We start from the raw sequence: 18,226 nt of genomic DNA, 5'->3' as shown, positions 1-18,226 counted from the left end.
ACTCCTTCATTGTGGCTAAGCTATGGTTTAAAAACAAATGCCTACTTATATCATGTCTCATGGCACTCAGCTCTGCGTCAAACCTTTAATCTGTCGTCTGAAAAAAAAATCACATGTGAACCTCAAAACCTTTTATTATAGGAGGAAAGTTTTGAAGTTCTAAATACAGTGAAGACAAAGACCAAGACTATAATAATGAAGGTCAAGAGAACTTCACTGCAATGCAGAGATGAGTTCTGTTGATGGAAGGAGAGCTTGTGCTATGTTAAAAAATGGCAAACTTTTGAACTCCACAGAATTGCTCTGTAGAGAGAATGAAACAGAACAAGAAGGAGATACGAACTAAAAATGAAATCAGATCTCCAATATCAAGGCAAGCAAATGATGTTACTTGGAAAGATGTCTGTACTGTAATTAAAGATGTTAAGTCGGACAGCTGCCTGCTTTAAAATAAAAACCAACAGCCTCCAAATCTTGGGGGATTCAAGCAAATGCATTTTGCATTTTATACGTAAACTTTGATACTGGGGAATGAAAGTAACTGTGTTATTTTGGGCCTAACATGCATAGGACTGTACTTTATGGCTGCAATCCTAAACTCACTTAGGGAAAATAAGTCTCATTGAATGCAGCTTGACTATACGGTTCATACATTCTGAACATAATTCAGTAATTGTTTTAACATTAATTGTTACACACACATACTCAGATAAATTAGCAGGTTTCAACAGGCACACAAGAATTAAAATTCAGCTGCAGCGTATCTGACATGAAGGTAATTCTGCTAACGGCTGGGGTTGCTGCATGTAACAGTGTCTCCAACACTTTCAAAAATGTAGCCATGTGAAAAATTGAACAAGCAAAGCAAAGATGAATATGGTTTGCTGGTCTTACCCACTCACTAGTCCAACTTCGCCTGCTTTTCCTGCCTCTTCCACATTAAATGCAAACTCTGCTGGGGTTAATTTTACTTACAGAAATTGCGCTCACAAAAGGTCATCTTTGTTGAGTAACTTTCAGACCAACAAATCAGAACCACAGAGACTATGTTTAATGCTGTTAAGAGATTGCTGTTTGGTCACATGTATGGCACCATGTTCTTGACAATTTTTTGTATATTGGGTGGGGAGAGATGTTTCATATTCTATCTTTCAGGTTTAGTTTAAATTGTCCCCCCCCCCTTAATTTGTTAACATATTTGTTATACAAACAATCCAAAATCTTTTGTTACTCCAGAAAAAGATGATTCAAACCTCTTTCTATGGCACTGTGTTTGACAAAGTAAATATGTACTGTAGAAAGTGAGCATAATTCCCTGCTATGCAAGCGGCCACCTCCTTGGCTGACATTCTAGCAGTGATCTTCTGCTTGGTATGCTGCTTCCCAGTCCATTTGCTGCCACTCAAGTAAAGTTTGTTCTCCACTTACCCAAATCACACAGAATTAATGAGGGGGATTCTTGCAAGACACTAAACCCTGAAATCACATGAGTCACTATCTGCTGTACAGCCTTCTAAATGCAGACTATAATTTGAAGGTGCCTGTCATTTTGTATATTTGACATCTTTTAAAACAGACATTTGATCCCTGCCCCACCTTCACACAAGCTGGATTGTCTTTCACCGTACGCTGACACGTCTGTTTGAAAGCACGGGGAACCCAGCTGAATTCTGACTGCAAGGGAATGCTTTTTCACCACTTTCTTTTTCTCGACGCATAATTGTTTGTAAAATATCATGACATCAAAAAAACTTTAATCAAATTCCTGCTTTTAATGATTATTTCACACCCTAATATGTTCCATAAAGTTTTTTGGTGGTAAAAACTAGATCTGCTTTTTTAAAAAGAAGAAGAAGAAGGAAGGAGGTAATCTGGCCATGGTGTTTTTCTGCGCACATTTGCCATTAGAGGCTGCTGTCACTCTGTGCTTCTCTAAAGTCACTGAGAAAGGCAGGCAATGAAATCAATCTCTAGGAAGGAGAGAGAAGCCGAAATGAACCAGACTCTCTTACGAAGTCTACAGCTTTGACATCTGAGTTGGAGACATGACCCTTGGAGCGCTCTGTAACTGAGACCTTTTAAAATAGATCACCCTACCCCCACCTCCACAATGCCCAAGTGGGATTTGAGTTTAAATGCCCGTTAGAAAATGAAATCCATTTTTTTTTAAAAAAAAAACCCTCTTCCTAAGTACATGTACGGCTGCATTTTTAAACAGGTCTATCAATCAAGCATGAGGCAAAATATCCAAAAACAGGAGAAATTGGCACTTGTTTCCCTATTTCTTTAAATACGTTTGCCAAACAAATGAAATATTCAGACAAGGACTTGAGGTTCCTGTAAAACAGGATCTGAAATTTCAACCAATAAAACCCTATACAACTGGTGTTTTCTAAACGTTAGGGGGAAAGCATAACAAAACACTGGGAATCTATGATCAAATCTCAAATATCTATTTTAATTGCAAAAGTTAAGGGGGGGGGGGAATTGGAGCTGCAACAATAGATCTGTCTGTAGTCTGGAGATAAATTGTCATTCTGGGAGACCTCCAGGCCCCACCTGGAGACTGGTAACCCTAGTCCTGATCCATATTGCTTCCCACTACAGCTGCTAAAGTACACATCTAAGGATCTGATTTTATATAGCCTGTGCTTAGATTCTGTCTTCTTCTAATGGCATGGGGGCCGTCACTTAGTGGGGAAGCATCGGCTTTGCATGTAGGAGGTCTCAGGTTCAGTCCCTGGCATCTTCGACTGAAAGGATCCATCGGTAGGTGATACGAAAGATCTCTGCCTGAGTCACTAGAGAGCTGCTGCCAGTCTGAGTAGACAATTTTGCTCTTGTTGGACCACTGGTCTGACTCAGTAGAAGGCAGTATCATACATTCCATGACAGGGCCAGAATTCCATGATGTTCACCAAAAAGAACTCTGTGTCGCAACTTCAGCTAGCAAAGTCTTACAGCAAAACTTCCTTAGGGCCCATTCACACTGCTAAGACCTGCCTTTCCCAGGTACACTCCTGTATGGGGAGAGGTCTAGCTGAACTAGGCTGCAGGTGTACTGAACTTAGGGCTGTCAGCTCCGGGTTGGGAAATACCTGGGGCAGAGCCTGAGGAGGGGAGGGTTTGGGGAGGGGAGGGATTTCAATGCCATAAAGTCCAATTGCCAAAGCGGCCATTTTCTCCAGGGGAACTGATCTCTATTGGCTGGAGATCAGTTGTAATAGCAGGAGGCTGGCAACCCTAACTGAACTGAAAGTCCTATCCAGATAATGTCTTATTGAATTTAAATCTGTGAGAAGGGCAGGAGTCTTTGGATTGATTGTGCTGCAACTTGAGCTTTAGTTAGATGCTTAATAAATTATAAATATTATTATTAATAGCAGCAGTAGTGATACCTTTCAGGAGCCAATAACTATCCTCCAGTGGTTGTTGTATCATACAAACACTTCTGCTTCAGGACTCTCAAAAGAGATTAATTTCAGAATCAGATTAATTTGCAAGAAATAAATTTACAGGCCAATGTTAAACCTTTGTTGTCAAAGTAAATTTCAAGGTACCGGTACTCACTCCCTGGGAAGTATGTTTTGGAGAATAGCCACAGGCTGAAAGCCTACATGTGTTTACTAGGAGGAAGGTCCCACTGAAGTAAATGGAGCTTACTTCTGAGGGAAAATATCTAGGCTCATGCTGTTAGACTTGTGAATAATTCATATATCTATCTTTAAAAGCTGTTCCACAAATTCTGCTGACTATCATTGGAGTCTTAAAGTCAAATGGCATCGATTCCATTAAGTATAGCTTTTATGCTCTTTGAGACCTTAGCAGATGTTTAAATTGTTTACTGCCAGTAAAAAAAAAAAGTCAGCATTTTACCAATTAATTACACCTTAACGTATTATGTAGGTGATGTGTTGTTTTGGAGCAATTGGTTAAATGGGACTTGAGACTGGATATTTGTTTATGTCTGTTAGTAGTTAATATCTCACAGAAGTAGTTTTTATCCCAACGTAGTCAGTTGTTGCCTTGTCAGTCTCAGAGAATAAGAGAAACAGTAATTTCATTGCCTATTTTTAGAAGGTAAAAACAAGCGGAATCTTGTGCCACTCTAAAGTCTTAGAGATTTATTGTAGCCTGATCTTCCGTGGGTTAGAGCTCACTTGATCAGATGTGGGGAGTGACTTCTCAGTCAATAATGAATTGGGCTGTAACCCATGAAAGCTTCTGCAATAAATCTGATAGCCTTCAAGGTGCGATAAGGCTCCATGGTAGTTTTTGCTGCAACAGGCTAACGCAGCAACTCTGCTGGAATTTTTTTTTTGGTTGACTTTGAAGTTCCACAGAAGTGTTTATTTGTCTGATGAAGAGATTGCTTACCATTATCAAATTCTCAAGCCCAGTCCTAACTGTATTTGCTTTAAAGCAAGTCTCCTTTATTTTGGGGGGAAAAAAGTGCTTGAATAAAGTTAGGCATCTAGCCAGTGTGATTTTGAATGGTGTCATAATGTCTTTACCAGAGTTGAAGACAGCTTAATTTGAACCAGGTTTAGCTCTGGCCCATGTTTTCAAAGTCAGCTCTGTGACACTTGAAATGATAGTAAAGATGTGCAGAACCTCATCTTTCACTTTTGAATGGAAGATACCTCCTTTCACTTTGGAGGAAGCATAATAGCTGCAGCAGATGTTCTAAATCTAGCTGTGATCAACTCATGGAAGAGAAAATCAGGATTGCAACCACTGGTTGGGCCCCAGCGTCTGTATACATTAGACCTTGTATGTAGGGTCCCCGTGCCGATCTATACACAATTGAGCACTCAGAAATGAAGGGCCCCAGATTGCACTTAAAGGAATCCATGGACATTCAGATGTATGCACTTAGGCTTTGTACAGAATGTCTGGTCAACATGTGGAGGTTGGGAACAAGATTATCACCATAATATGTCCCCACATATTTAGGATTAGAAAGTTTGTGGAGAGCAAGTATGATTGCTGAGCAAATCTTAGCCCTCCTGGCACTTGTTCCTTTGGCAAATTAAGCTCTGGCTGATGGCAAAGGTAAATCCAATCATGAGATATTCACCAGGGATCTAAAAAATGAAGCAGAACAATTAAAACCATGATACGCTTTTTAGCAAAATCAACGCAAAACTCAAAAGAGCTGCCTAAAGCATAAAGTCATCCCTTCCATCTCATTTTACTATTTTTTTCTGGTGAGTTCTGTTGAATATTGTGGGAAGAGTTCAAAGTCAGGAAATCTGGAATTCTTCCACAGCTGATTTGTCCATGACCCTATCGTATAGCTTGAATTACCAGCACTGAGAGCCATGTCAAAGTGAGATCATTTACAAATTGTGTACAGGTGCTTCCCCATTTGGGTCGGCTTGAAAATTCATAAGGATATCTTAGCTTGAAATCTTAAGCTCCAATGTATTTTGTGGTATGTTATAATCATGGTAAGAAATGGCATACTTTGAAATTAACCTTTTCATACTTTCTTGAGGGGCACTCATCTATCCCTAGATCTTATATGAACATATTTTTAAATCCTCTGTTACTTGCTTGACTCCATGCTAATTTCTATTTACCAGATGGTGTATGGTTTAATAATTGCAATTGGATCATAGATCCGATGTTAATACTCTTTCTCAAAAAATAATTTGTATTAAAGATGGAAGCAAAAAAAAAAAAAAGGGACCGATAGTCGGTACTAGTAGAAATAACCTGTTGATAATATCTGAACAAGTCCTTTATGTAAAATGTGAGTAAAGGTAAAGCATGCCGTTGAGTCGCAGTCAACTCATGATGACCCCATGAAGTTCAACCTCCTGAGGTTTTCAAGGCAAGAAATGAGCAGAGGTGGTTTGCCATTGCCCTCCTCTAAAATGGGAATGCTTAAGAGATAATGGGTTGATTTACACATGCAGGTATATCACTTGATTTATAATCATGTGATAGTTTGATGGTAAACGCTTGGATGTGTAAACTGGCTATGCTGAAGAGTCCTGTAGTCCTGTACCATCAAGTGATATCAATGTTCTTTTTTTTGGTAGTGTTGCACTTTTCAAATGATGAGCAAGCATGCATGAATGTGGACCATGTTAGAAAACATTACTTCCCAGTTTATGCTTGTTGCATTACCTACCTATTCACATCACTTTCTGAGCCCATTTCACAAGTAGTCAAATCCTGCAGGAATAGGGTTGCCAGTGCTGGGTTGGCAAATAGCTGGAGATTTTGGGGGTGTTGCCTGAGTAGGTTGGGGTTTGGAGGGCCTTAAATGGGGTATAATGCCATAGCGTCCACCTTCCAAAGTAGCCATTTTCTCCAGGTGAACTGATCTCTGTCGCTTGGAGATCACTAGTAATCCCAGGAGATCTCCAGCTACCACCTGGAGGCTGGCAACCTGATGCAGGAAAGTAAAATGTTCTGGATTGAATAGGAGATTGTTGACACTTGGTCCTTCACTGTGTTCTAGTTTCCATTTGTGCCAAAAATGACAAGTGAGCAATTTAAAACCAAAGGATGTTTTGTCTTGTTTTTCTCGCCTTTTGTTTAAAACTTGTGATATTAATACTCCTTAAGGGACTTTTCACTTCTAAGTTTTTTAAAATAATATTTTGGAAAAAATATACAAAAGTTCCAGGTCAGGCTTTTTAGAACACAAGTTACATCGAGTACAAGAGCAGTTATTTTTCCCAAGCAGAAGTGGACCAATAATTTGTGGTTGATTTTATATGAAGAAAAAATGTAACCCCCTCCCTTTCATAGTGTTGCTATCTCTGAATGTGAATTAGATGGTTTCATAATCTGGAAAGTCAAAGAGATGAGCCTGGTGGGGAGTTAGAATTGTTTTGACTGATTTTATTGTTTCCCTCTTTCTTTTTTTGAAGAGTTCTGTGTTGCATACATGGGTCTCTCCTATGTTTAGGGTTGCCAGGTACCTTACCTCCTCCAGCGGGAGGCTCTTCTTGTTAAGTGTGTGTGCGCACGCCAATGCGCGCGCGTCACTTCTGGTTTAGAACGGGAAGTGCCGCATCACAAAGGGCCTTTACCTCTTAGTTTGAGTGGTAAAGCGGCCCTTTAACACTCAAACTAAGAGGTAAAAGGCCCCTCACGAGGCGGAACTTCCGGTTCTAAACTGGAAGTGCACGTCTGCCCGACGACCCTCAGGTGGAGGGAAATTGCAGAGAGGGAAATTGCTGGGGGTTTGCCTGCCACCAGCGGGCACCTGACAACCCTACCTATGTTTGATCATCACACTAACACTCTGAGGTAGTTTATGGTACCAGCTAGTGAGTGGACAAGGTCAAACAGTAAGCTTCATAACAGTAGGGATTCGAGCTTGAGTTCTAGGCCCACGTTCTAACCCCTGCGCCCAGCTTATCTTTCTAGCCTCTTTTTATTTCTGTGCATTGACCCTTTGTTGTATTGGACATTTGATTTATCCATCATTCTTAGCAACAGTTTTAAAGGATTTGTGATAGACTGCCTGCTAAAAAATTAAAGCGGTTGTGAGATATATGGAAAATTTACCAGGGCAAACACAGTCACATATGTTAACAGCTTCTTAGATCTCAATCCTGTGGAAAATCCCCCCAAAGTGTGCAGTATAATGTAACCACTTTTTATTACAGCTAGAGAAAACACTAATCCTCTGAGCTGAACTCTGAAAGCATTTGGTCTTTCTTATTCTATACTTCTTAGACACTTACTAATAAGTACCTCTAGTCTTTGGTCTTTTAAAATAATTCTGTTCAGCCAAATATTTCCCCCTCTTTATATAAAGCCTTTTAAATGTTATGGTAATTTTTTTTTATAACATGGCTTCATAGCCAGAAGATCTTTGATGCACAGATTGCAATAGATTCTAGCAAGTTTGGGAAAAGAGGATTTACTAGATGTGTTCACTATGTAGTATTTTTTTTTCAAATAGGGTGGTTGAACTGCAATAGAACTTCCATAATGAAGCCCAGTCGAATGAATACCCTTAATAATCTTTATATCTTCCACTTCTGTATAGATCTCTCGGAGCGTTCTGCAATATAAACAGTGCTGCCTCTTTCCTTCAGATTACTCAAATGACCACATTATTTTGATAAATGATGGTGTACAGATAACCACTAGCTGTAAATCACATTGTTATGATAAAACATCCGGCTCAGTTCCCAAAATATTGTTTAAACTGTAACTGCTGAATATATTTTTTTAAAACACCCAGTAATGTAGCAATTCCCCCCCCCCAAAATCAAATCTGAACTATTCTGTAGCTCTGGGGCACATTTCAAGCTCTTTGACAGAGGAAGGGGGGGAAGGAAATGTTCCTCTATGAGCAAGTAGAGACAAATCTTCCTGTTCCAACAGAGATCTCTTGTCACATCTTCTTTCTCTTGCCAGAGGAAACTGTGCACCGTGAATCTGTTAGGGGCAGGTATGCCTGCCAGATCCCCAGTATATTTATTTACACCAAGTCTGTTCTACCAATGGTAAATTCCCACTACATCTTGGAACCTCACATGTAGGCTCTGTCTTGCTCATAATGTCTTGCTCATAATGTTAATTGCACTGTACAGCTTTCCTTCTGGAAATGAACGGAAAGGAAAGTTGCAGCCATTAATCTGGTTAGCTACATTTCCATGGGATGTGCCTTAAATTTCACACTCGGCTTCGGCCACCTCTTCTGATAATCTCTAGAGTGCCCTTGGGTACAGAAAGCCATTATGTTAATTGGCTAGCAAATTTGTTAAATGTGCAGCATGGGCTAAAGGTCACTTCATATGCAGTCCATCACTGGGAAGAGAAGTATTAAGTGCTTTGCAGTTCTTTGATACAACAGAAATAGGAAGGACTGCACCTGCACAGTGGGACAAAGCCCGCATTTTCCTGGCTGGGTGGCCTACTGCTATTCTGTTACCCTTGAAGTCAACGCCACGTGCATCACTTCCATCCTCCCCTCTCTCCCATAAACCCAGTGCTTTGGCATACATTTCAGTGCTGGGTTAAGGTGGTCCAAGCAAGCGTTCTCTTGAATCTTCCCCACCCAATTCTGTCCTTCTGTTATTCACTTGATTCTAGTTCATCCTTCTTTGTAATACCCTCGCACGCTAATTGTTGTGATGCTTTCTGTTTCCCTGTTTTCTGTTACCGACACATCTTTCTTGCATTCTGTTCTGACTTCTTTAACTTGCTTTCCTCTCCCAGTGCCAAGTAAGGTATGTTGCTTCAGTCCTCTGTACATGTTTACAAGGGTTGCCAGCTCCGGATTGGGAAATACCTGGAGAATTTTTTTGGGGTGGTGGTGGATATCACTTCCTGTTTCAATAAAAGGACTGACTTCCAAGTACACCCCCCCCCGGGTGTTCCTGGGAATTGCTATCCAAGGGCTGGCATTCATAGAATCATAGAGTTGGAAGGGACCACCAGGGTCATCTAGTCCAACCCGCTGCACAATGCAGGAAATTCACAACTACCTCCCCCCCACACCCCCAGTGACCCCTACTCCTTGCTCAGAAGATGGCCAAGATGCCCTCCCTCTCATGAACTGCCTACGATCATAGAATCAGCTGACAGATGGCCATCTAGCCTCTGCTTAAAAACCTCCAGGGAAGGAGCACTTACCACCTCCCAGGGAAGCCTGTTCCACTGAGGAATGGCTCTAAATGTTAGAAAATTCTTCCTAATGTCTAGACAGAAACTCTTTTGATTTAATTTCAACCCGTTGGTTCTGGTCCGACCTTCTTGGGCAACAGAAAACAACTCGGCACCATCCTCAATATGACAGCCCTTCAAGTACTTGAAGATGGTTATCATATCCCCTCTCTGTCTTCTCCTCTTCAGGCTAAACATACCCAGCTCCTTCAACCTTTTCTCACAGGACTTGGTCTCCAGACCCCTCACCATCTTTATTGCCCTCCTCTGGACACATTCCAGCTTGTCTACATCCTTCTTAAATTGTGGTGCCCAAAACTGAACACAATACTCTAGGTGAGGTCTAACCAGAGCAGAGTAGAGTCCTAAGTCTGAATCTTATTTGGGAATATGCTCCAATGGACTCAGTGGGATTTACTGTTGACGTTTAGGATTGAACTATAATGAAGTTATATTTTATAGTACTATATTACTAGGGTTGCTAGGTTCCTCTTTACCACCAGTGTAGGGTTGCCAGGTCCTACCTCTCCTCCAGTGGGAGACTTTTAAGGCACATCTCGGGATTGCACAGCAACGCTTGGATGCGCCAACGTGCGTGCGCGTCACTTCCGGTTTACATGGCATAAGGCCTCTCGCGAGGCGGGACTTTCGGTTGTAAGCCGGAAGTGACCTGCAGCGGCGTGTACGTGCTTGCACGTTTGCCCGCCGACTGTCAGCTGGTCGGCGGGCAAAGGGGCAAATTGCCGGGGGTTTGCCTGTCACCACCAGGCACCTGGCAACCCTACACCAGTGGGAGGTTTTGGGGGTGGAGCCTGAGGATGGCAGGGTGTTGGGGTCGGGAGGGACTTCAATGCCATAGAATCTAATTGCCAAAGTGGCCATTTTCTCCTGGCGAACTGATCTCTATCGACTGGAGATCAGTTGTAATAGCAGGAGATCTCCACCTAGTATCTGGAGGCTGGCAACCCCATATATTACAGTGGCTTTTGAATGGATCCAAAGGTACTGTTCCATTAACAATGGAGCCTTCCTCCAGTGCAGGGAGCCTTGCTCTAGTGGAAGGAACATATTTTAAAAAGCATGTGCTCCCTAAAGAAATGAGGGCCCCCCTCCTTGGAGATCTTCAGGAGGCTCTGCAAGTCCTGCCTGTTTGCCCAGTGCTTTTGAGAGGGTTTGTATGGCAGGCATCTTTTTGTGGGGGGTGGGGGAGATTTGAGGAATACTTTTTGATTTTTGGTTTTAACTGAAAATGTTTTTATCTATTATTGTAAGGATAAGCTGCCTTAACCCACGAGGAAAAACAGGATATAAATGTTTTTATAAATGAATAAAATAAATTGCTGTTAGCAGAATGGAACCTTTTGAGCCAAGCCGTAGTAGGTACAATTGATCATGTAAATGCTTATTTAAATATCTAAAATGCCTCGGGCCCTATTGTCAACCAAGTAGCCATTTGCACTGGGAGTGAGAAGAACGAATAAAGGCTACATGAGTTATAAATGACTGCCCCCCCCCCAGTTCTTTTCACTTGTCTTTTAAGTACTGCTTGAGGGCTTTAGGTTGCTTTGGGTTTGCCAGCAGATTAGATATGCCCATGTTGTAAATATAGCATCTCATATTCCTTGCCGATTCCAGAAGTTCCAACAGTATTTTAAAATAAATGCATAGGGAAAAATTGCCTGGCAAAGTTTTCCATGTTTGCATTCAAGCAACTCTCTCCCCCCCCCCCCCAATTGCTGCATCTGCTCCTGGTATGAAAGTCAGCTAAACAAGCTTGTGTTGTTGTTTTCCCCAGGATGCCTTTCATGTTTCCCCCTCCTTCTCTTCAGAAATCGAACTATTTATTTGCGCTCAAGGTAGGCAAATTCTTTTATCTCACTGTGTACTGTAAACGAAAGCAATTAGTCTACTGGAATTACAGTACCGTTTTTCAAAAACCCCTGTCAGTCAATATTATTTTTGGAGGGAAAGCTCTTAACGCACTGTATACGAACAACAACAATGGGAAAGGTTGCTTGGTGTTCAGGAGTGAAGGCTTGTTTGCCATTGCGTCCCCGTGCTATGAAGCCATGGCAAAAATGAGAGGCCAGCCTTTGACAACACCCCATTGGCAAGCAGTGGAAAACTTTGAAAGGATTTTTTTTTTTGCATTTGCCAGATGTTGCTAAGAGTTCATCATTGCCGCCCTGGGCTCCATGTGTTTTACCTCTCACTGCGGCAGCCGTTGCTTTTGCTGGCCTTTGGAGATGTGCAGTGAGTCATCAAGTTGTGCTTCTCCTTAATGCCACCATTAGGGTTGCCAACTTCCTGGAGAAAAAACATCTGGCTCCTTTAACAGAGGCTTAGGCCATTTATGCAGGGTCAGTTTTGATGTTCGCTCAAAGCTATTTTTTAAAATGCGACCTTTAAAATGCCTATTCACGGTCCCGAAGCAAAAGGAGAAATTCCACCCCCCCCACTCGCCGGCTCCTTCGCTCCTTTGTTTGCATAGCCATTGGCAATGGTCATTTGCATAGCTAAGCCGCGTTTGTGATTTTTCATGGTTCCTTCAGTGAATGCTTTGGTGCGAGGGCGGAGCAAATACAAAAGGTCGCATTAAAGGGGCTCTTAAGAAATGCGAAGCCGGTTTGTGCCGGCTTCGCAGTCACTTCCTAAATGACAGTTCAGCGTGAAAAACTCAAAAAAAATATGCAGGGCACTCCAGCCTGGAACGCGCTCCTAATTACCAAGCATAAGTGGCCTTAATGTGTGGAAATGGGCAGTTGTAGCTTTTCATGGCATGGAGGTAAATAACATCATCTGGTATATAACGTCCCATTAATACCCTGTTTTAAGGGCAGGACTTTTTTCTCTCTCCAGGTTGTTGGCAAGACTAGCCACCGTTAATGTTGAGTCTTCTTTGTTTTGTGGGGCAAACAAAATTTCATAGCATTCTCAGCAGCCTATAGTGCCAGGCAATTCTTTCTGATCTTAACCCATGGAATCTATGCCATCTAATTTAGATTACATTATATCTCATCCTAGGCATTGTTGTGACTTGTGGTATTTTTCAGCAATGTGCTTTATGGCAGAAGGCTTCATGCCAGTACTCAGTGACTTCTAATGGCCTTTCAGCAGTTTAGGAATATACACATTGCTTTCAGGAAGTAGCGGTCATTTTCTCCAGGTGAACTGATCTCTGTTGGTTCTAGATCAGTTGTAATAGCAGGAGATCTCCAGCTAGTACCTGAAGGTTAATTAAGGTAAAGATAGTACTGGCTCTCAAAATGATTGCAAAATGTATATATTGACAATAACAAAAGTGCAAGTGCAATAGTGTGACAACGGAAACTTATCAAATCTAAAGACGGACTCAATACAGCAAGATAGTCAACAATAATATATACAAACAAATATGCCAACTGTAAAAAAGTCAATTCCGGCTTGGGGTCCAAGTCTGGGAAGTACAAATGCAAAGTCTCTTATTTCATAATCCTAACAGAAGGCAAAAAGAGGGAGATTGAAGTCGGGTCGGAACGCCGTCCGGATGCTTTGCGTTTTCGCCGCCACCGGGGGCAGCTTCTTCAGCTCTCCGTGTGCAAGGAGGCAGTGCTCCTACCAATTTTTGAGAAAGCTTCTTGTAATGTTTTAATACAGTTGTAGGAGCACTGGCTCCTTGCACACGGAGAGCTGAAGAAGCTGCCCCCGGTGGCGGCGAAAACGCAAAGCATCTGGACAGCGTTCCGACCCGACTTCAATCTCCCTCTTTTTGCCTTCTGTTAGGATTATGAAATAAGAGACTTTGCATTTGTACTTCTCAGACTTGGACCCCAAGCCGGAATTGACTTTTTTACAGTTGGCATATTTGTTTGTATATATTATTGTTGACTATCTTGCTGTATTGAGTCCGTCTTTAGATTTGATAAGTTTCCGTTGTCACACTATTGCACTTGCACTTTTGTTATTGTCAATATATACGTTTTGCAATCATTTTGAGAGCCAGTACTATCTTTACCTTAGCTAGACTATCTTAGTACTTGTGCATTTTTATCTCAGCAGTACCTGAAGGTTGGCAACCCTAAACATAGCAGAGCCACATGTAGAAAAAAATAGGGAGGGTCTCCCCGTTTGTGGGACTCTTCACCAATATATAAAAACCTGACCTTGTAAATTAAGAAGAAAAAGAACATCGAAAACAGCTGGATGACTAAATATTTTCTAGAAGGGATGGAATGCTGAAAGCAGCTGGGTGTCTCAGTTAAATGAATGAAGTGAGGATAGAGATATGAGCCTGCTCAGGTCTCTGAGAGTTTAGATTGGCTGTGATGTCACATTACTACCTAGCACATGACTATGTTATATGGCTTCCTGTGATATGCTTGTCATGGGTTCCATGCTGCTGACTGGGGATTAAAGGTCCTTGTTTGGGAAATGCTGAAATGTACTATAGCCTATCTGTTAATGGTAGTTTGTTTTGAGGACATTAATTCATAGGGTCACCATAAGTCGAAAGCGACTTGATAGCTAGGGTTTCTAGGTCCCTGCTTTCGAATGATGGGAGGCTTTAGTGGGCGGGGATGGGGTGTCTAAATTGGCTGCGGCAATGTGGCGCTTCCAGAAGTAAACCCGGAAGTGTCTTGTCATCTTGTTTGTGGCTTCCTAGAGGCACCTGGTTGGCCACTGTGTGAACAGACTGCTGGACTTGATGGGCCTTGGTCTTGGACTTGATGGGCCTTTCCTATGTTCTTATGTTCCAAGTGACATCATCGTGTGCACGTTGCTACATGCGCACACAATCGCTGCAATTGCCCACCAAAACCATCCACCTGGCAACCCTACTGATAGCACATAACATAAACACACACACACACACACAATAGCCTATACTTACAGCCACCATGGCAGGGCCCTGCTTCTTATCATATGGAGCATTTGGGCTCTCACATTTTTTTTATACATGCATTAGCTCCTCCCTGAGAACAAGCCTCTGTAGTAAGAAAGATATATAGAGATCTTTTCTTTTGAATGCAGAAGTTCTCTGTATTTCTGTATAAAGGCAGCATTTATATATTGTTGCCTATTACGTCGGCTGAATCACCACTGAGAACTGAAGTTCCATCCATCGATCATGCAAAGGCCTGTTTAGGGAACCCCAGATGTGGAATTCTTCCTAGCATCCAGACCCATTTGGAAATATTTTAATCCAGGAAAATGTGGGTGACAGACCTTTTTAATGTAGCAGAATAAACAGGCACAAATGTAATAATAAATCCTGTATGTGTGCATGTGGAAAGCTTGATTCTGGATGTTTTAAAAACAAGCACTTCAGCTGGATAGAATGAAAAACACCATACTCCATTTCATTGCAATGATCCTGAAAATTGGCAGTAGGATTTACTCAGGCTGGGAGAGGCTGGTAACATAGTTAGTCATTAACTCTTGATTTACTATGTTTTGAAATATGCTATTAAAGTCACCCTAGAAAACTAGTCGCAAAGAAAGCCCTTATAACTGTGGCATCTTGGAGACTAGTCTTTTATTGTGGCTGTGGTTTTTATAAGCAGTAGTCTACTTTATTGGAGGCAGGGGTGTGCATTCGGTAAAGCTGAACCGAAAACCCCTGAGAAATACCTTATTGGCAGCGATTTAAGGGAGCCGAAAAATGGATCCTGAATAATGCCAATTTTTCAGCATTATTCAGGCTGCTTGGGCCCCACCGCTATTTTTAAAAAATGTGTGTGTGTGTGGGGGGGAATCCCCTCTGCGTCTCCCCCCTCCCTCTCTTCCTCACTTACCTGCAGGCTGGCTAGGTCTTGGAGGCACAGAGCGGCACGCTGGGCTTGGCCCAGATGCGCCCACTGTTCAGCTCTGTACTGCCACCTCCGAACTGCACATGGGTCTCGGAGGTGGCACAGAGCTGAATGCTGGGCACGGCCAAGCTGAGCCCTGCATTCAGCTCTGCTCTGCTACCTTTGAAAGCCATGTGGAGTTTAGAGGCGGCTGGAATTTTTCGGGTTAGGGTTTAACGGATGTGAAAAATTTCAAATATCTGAAAAAAGCCAGTATGGGGATTCGGATTTTTCAAATTTATACTTTTTCAAATTTCATACTTTGGACATATTATGAGAAGACAAAAGTCACTGGAAAAGACAATCATGCTAGGAAAAGTTGAAGGCAGCAGGAAAAGAGGAAGACCCAACAAGAGATGGCTTGACTCTCTAAAGGAAGCCACGGCCCTCAATTTGCAAGATCTGAGCAAGGCTGTTAAGGATAGGACACTTTGGAGGACATTGATTCATAGGGTCGCCATGAATCAGAAACGACTTGATGGCACTTAACACACACATATGATTGCCTTATTTATTTATTTATTTTATTTCTACCATGTACCTTTCCCAGCAAAGTCAGGCTCAGGGCAGCTTCCAACAACCAATACATACAATATAAAATAATTCAAACATTTCAAACTGTAGTTCCTAATTTAAATGTTATAAAATTCATGATTTATAATTTACAGCTTAAAAGATGGCACCCTATGCTATATAGCCAACTCATGTAGGTGGACTATCTTGTTATTTATTCTGTAATCCACCTTGATTCTCCATGAAAAAGGCAGGTTATAAATAAAGTAAGTAAATGAATACTATATAAAGGGGACATAATGTATGGCTAAAAATGCATTATAAACCTCTGAGTACCACCGGGCAACTTCCCTCCATGTTTGTAGAGGTTTCTGTGAAGCACACTGTGTTCAAATATAAACCCATCAGCCCCATAACCTGTGAAGCTGCCCTCAATCACGATGGGCCAGTATCTGGCTGGTTGACTTCCATGGAAAGATCAACATACAGGAAACTAGATTCCTGCTTCTTTCCTACAACGTGTGGATTTTACATTCCGTTGGAGAGTGTTTTTGTGTATATCCCTCCATGGAAAAGGAATATGCCCAATTAATATTATGCAGGACAGACCCACTGACCTAGACGAGATGTACACACGACAATTAGTCTGTACTTCTTCTTCTTCTTTTTTTGGTTAGGGTTAATCACAAGGTTGAAAACTCCACAACGTTCAGTCATTTGAGGCTGAAGGCTGAAATGTCATTTTCGAAACAGGGTTAAGAAGGTCACACAGCTGCAAATAATAACAGCTCGATGAAAATCAGATTCTGACTGCAACTCACTTCAAGAATAACATTGAAACAGGAAACAAGCCTGCATGATATTCTTTCCAGTGAAGCCATACTAATTTTGCAGGTATTTTATTGAGTTATTTATTATTTATGTAAGGGCTGAAAAGAGAACAGGCTTTCTTAATTCAGTTATTTCACACCATTTCTTCCTAGCTGTGGTGTAACAGTGGAGTGGTTTTTATTAGACATATGAAAAAGAGTGAGAAAAAATAAATCTAGTTTTGAAATTATTTTAAGAAGGGGTCATTCCACTGGAAGGGGGGAATGCTCATTTGTTTTGCTTTCAAAAGCCCCTCTGTACAAACCATATACACACAGTGTACAAAACATGAAAAAATGAACTTCAAACTTTATCTCGTTATCTACATTTGATTACCATGCTTAAACATAGACACTGCTGAAAAAGTGTTTCCTTCAAGTTCCTACAGTCTTTCAGTGGCTACAGTTGGCTTTGACTATCACTGAGACTACCTTGGGCTGCTAACCCCATGGTGAACAATAATTGGACAGATATAAGTATTATAATCTGCCTCACCCAACTACCACTCTTTCAGCATTTTGCAATGTTTGGTTGTTCAGTGAGGATGAATTAGACCACTACTCTATTTGCGTTTTTATCTTCAGTGCCTTCAGAGTTTACCTGTGCTGAATGTGTTGGAAATGTAGGTTATCAACCCTTAGGTGGAGCCTAGTGATTAACAACTGATCTCCGGACTACAGGTGTTGCTTTTGCATGGTCACAGCAGTGCAATAATTTTTGACATTTGTTGCTAACATCTCCATTAAAGTCCAAGCCTTTTTTGCACATGCATAGTTAATGCCAACAGAAAAGACGAAGGAATGTAATCATCATCTTCATCATTTTATTAAGAACACATTTATAATCAGGCATTACAAAGTGTAGTTGTGAAATTGCCATGCATCTTGTTCAGAGGTCAGTCCCTACTGAGTTCGATGAGATACCCGATCTAGAAATCTGACCCCTACCAGTAGGCTATGTCTGGTCTCGGTCCCAAATGTTCCTTATAAACTAAGCCCAGTTTACAGTTTATGGCAAAAAAAGGTAAAACAATTATTTTTCTTCTCTTTGGAATAGTTTCTCCCATACTGGTGGGAGAAAGGGGGGCATGAAAGCTATTTGGTATTACACTGATGCATGATGTCTCTTCTGGCATAAAACCAGAAGTGACATCATTGCATCAGGTGATGCTCTAGGATTTATCCCAAACTCTATAATAAACCATAGAATTTTGGGTGAATCCTAGAACATCACACTGATGATGTCAAGCATTGGTGCAGCACCAATTTTTTAGGTTTACCAACCTTCTGATGGAACCTGGAGATCTCCCAGAATTACAACTGATCTCCAGATCACAGATATTATTTCCCCGGATAAAATGGCTGCTATGG

At 41.5% G+C, this 18,226-nt stretch overlaps 1 protein-coding gene across 2 annotated transcripts in view; it reads left to right on the top strand.

Moving 5' to 3' along the window:
- Positions 1 to 16,828: 16,828 nt before the first annotated feature.
- Positions 16,829 to 18,226, top strand: part of CREB5 (cAMP responsive element binding protein 5) — a 219,455-nt gene continuing 218,057 nt past the window's right edge. For both annotated transcript variants that reach the window (XM_056857523.1, XM_056857524.1), the window contains exon 1: positions 16,829 to 16,880. The gene's annotated coding sequence lies outside the window, so the exon portion shown is untranslated. The remainder of the gene's footprint in view (positions 16,881 to 18,226) is intronic.

Source organism: Euleptes europaea, chromosome 11 (genome assembly GCF_029931775.1).
Source record: "Euleptes europaea isolate rEulEur1 chromosome 11, rEulEur1.hap1, whole genome shotgun sequence".
NCBI lineage: Eukaryota > Metazoa > Chordata > Lepidosauria > Squamata > Sphaerodactylidae > Euleptes > Euleptes europaea.
This window is presented reverse-complemented; position numbering and strand designations above follow the sequence as displayed.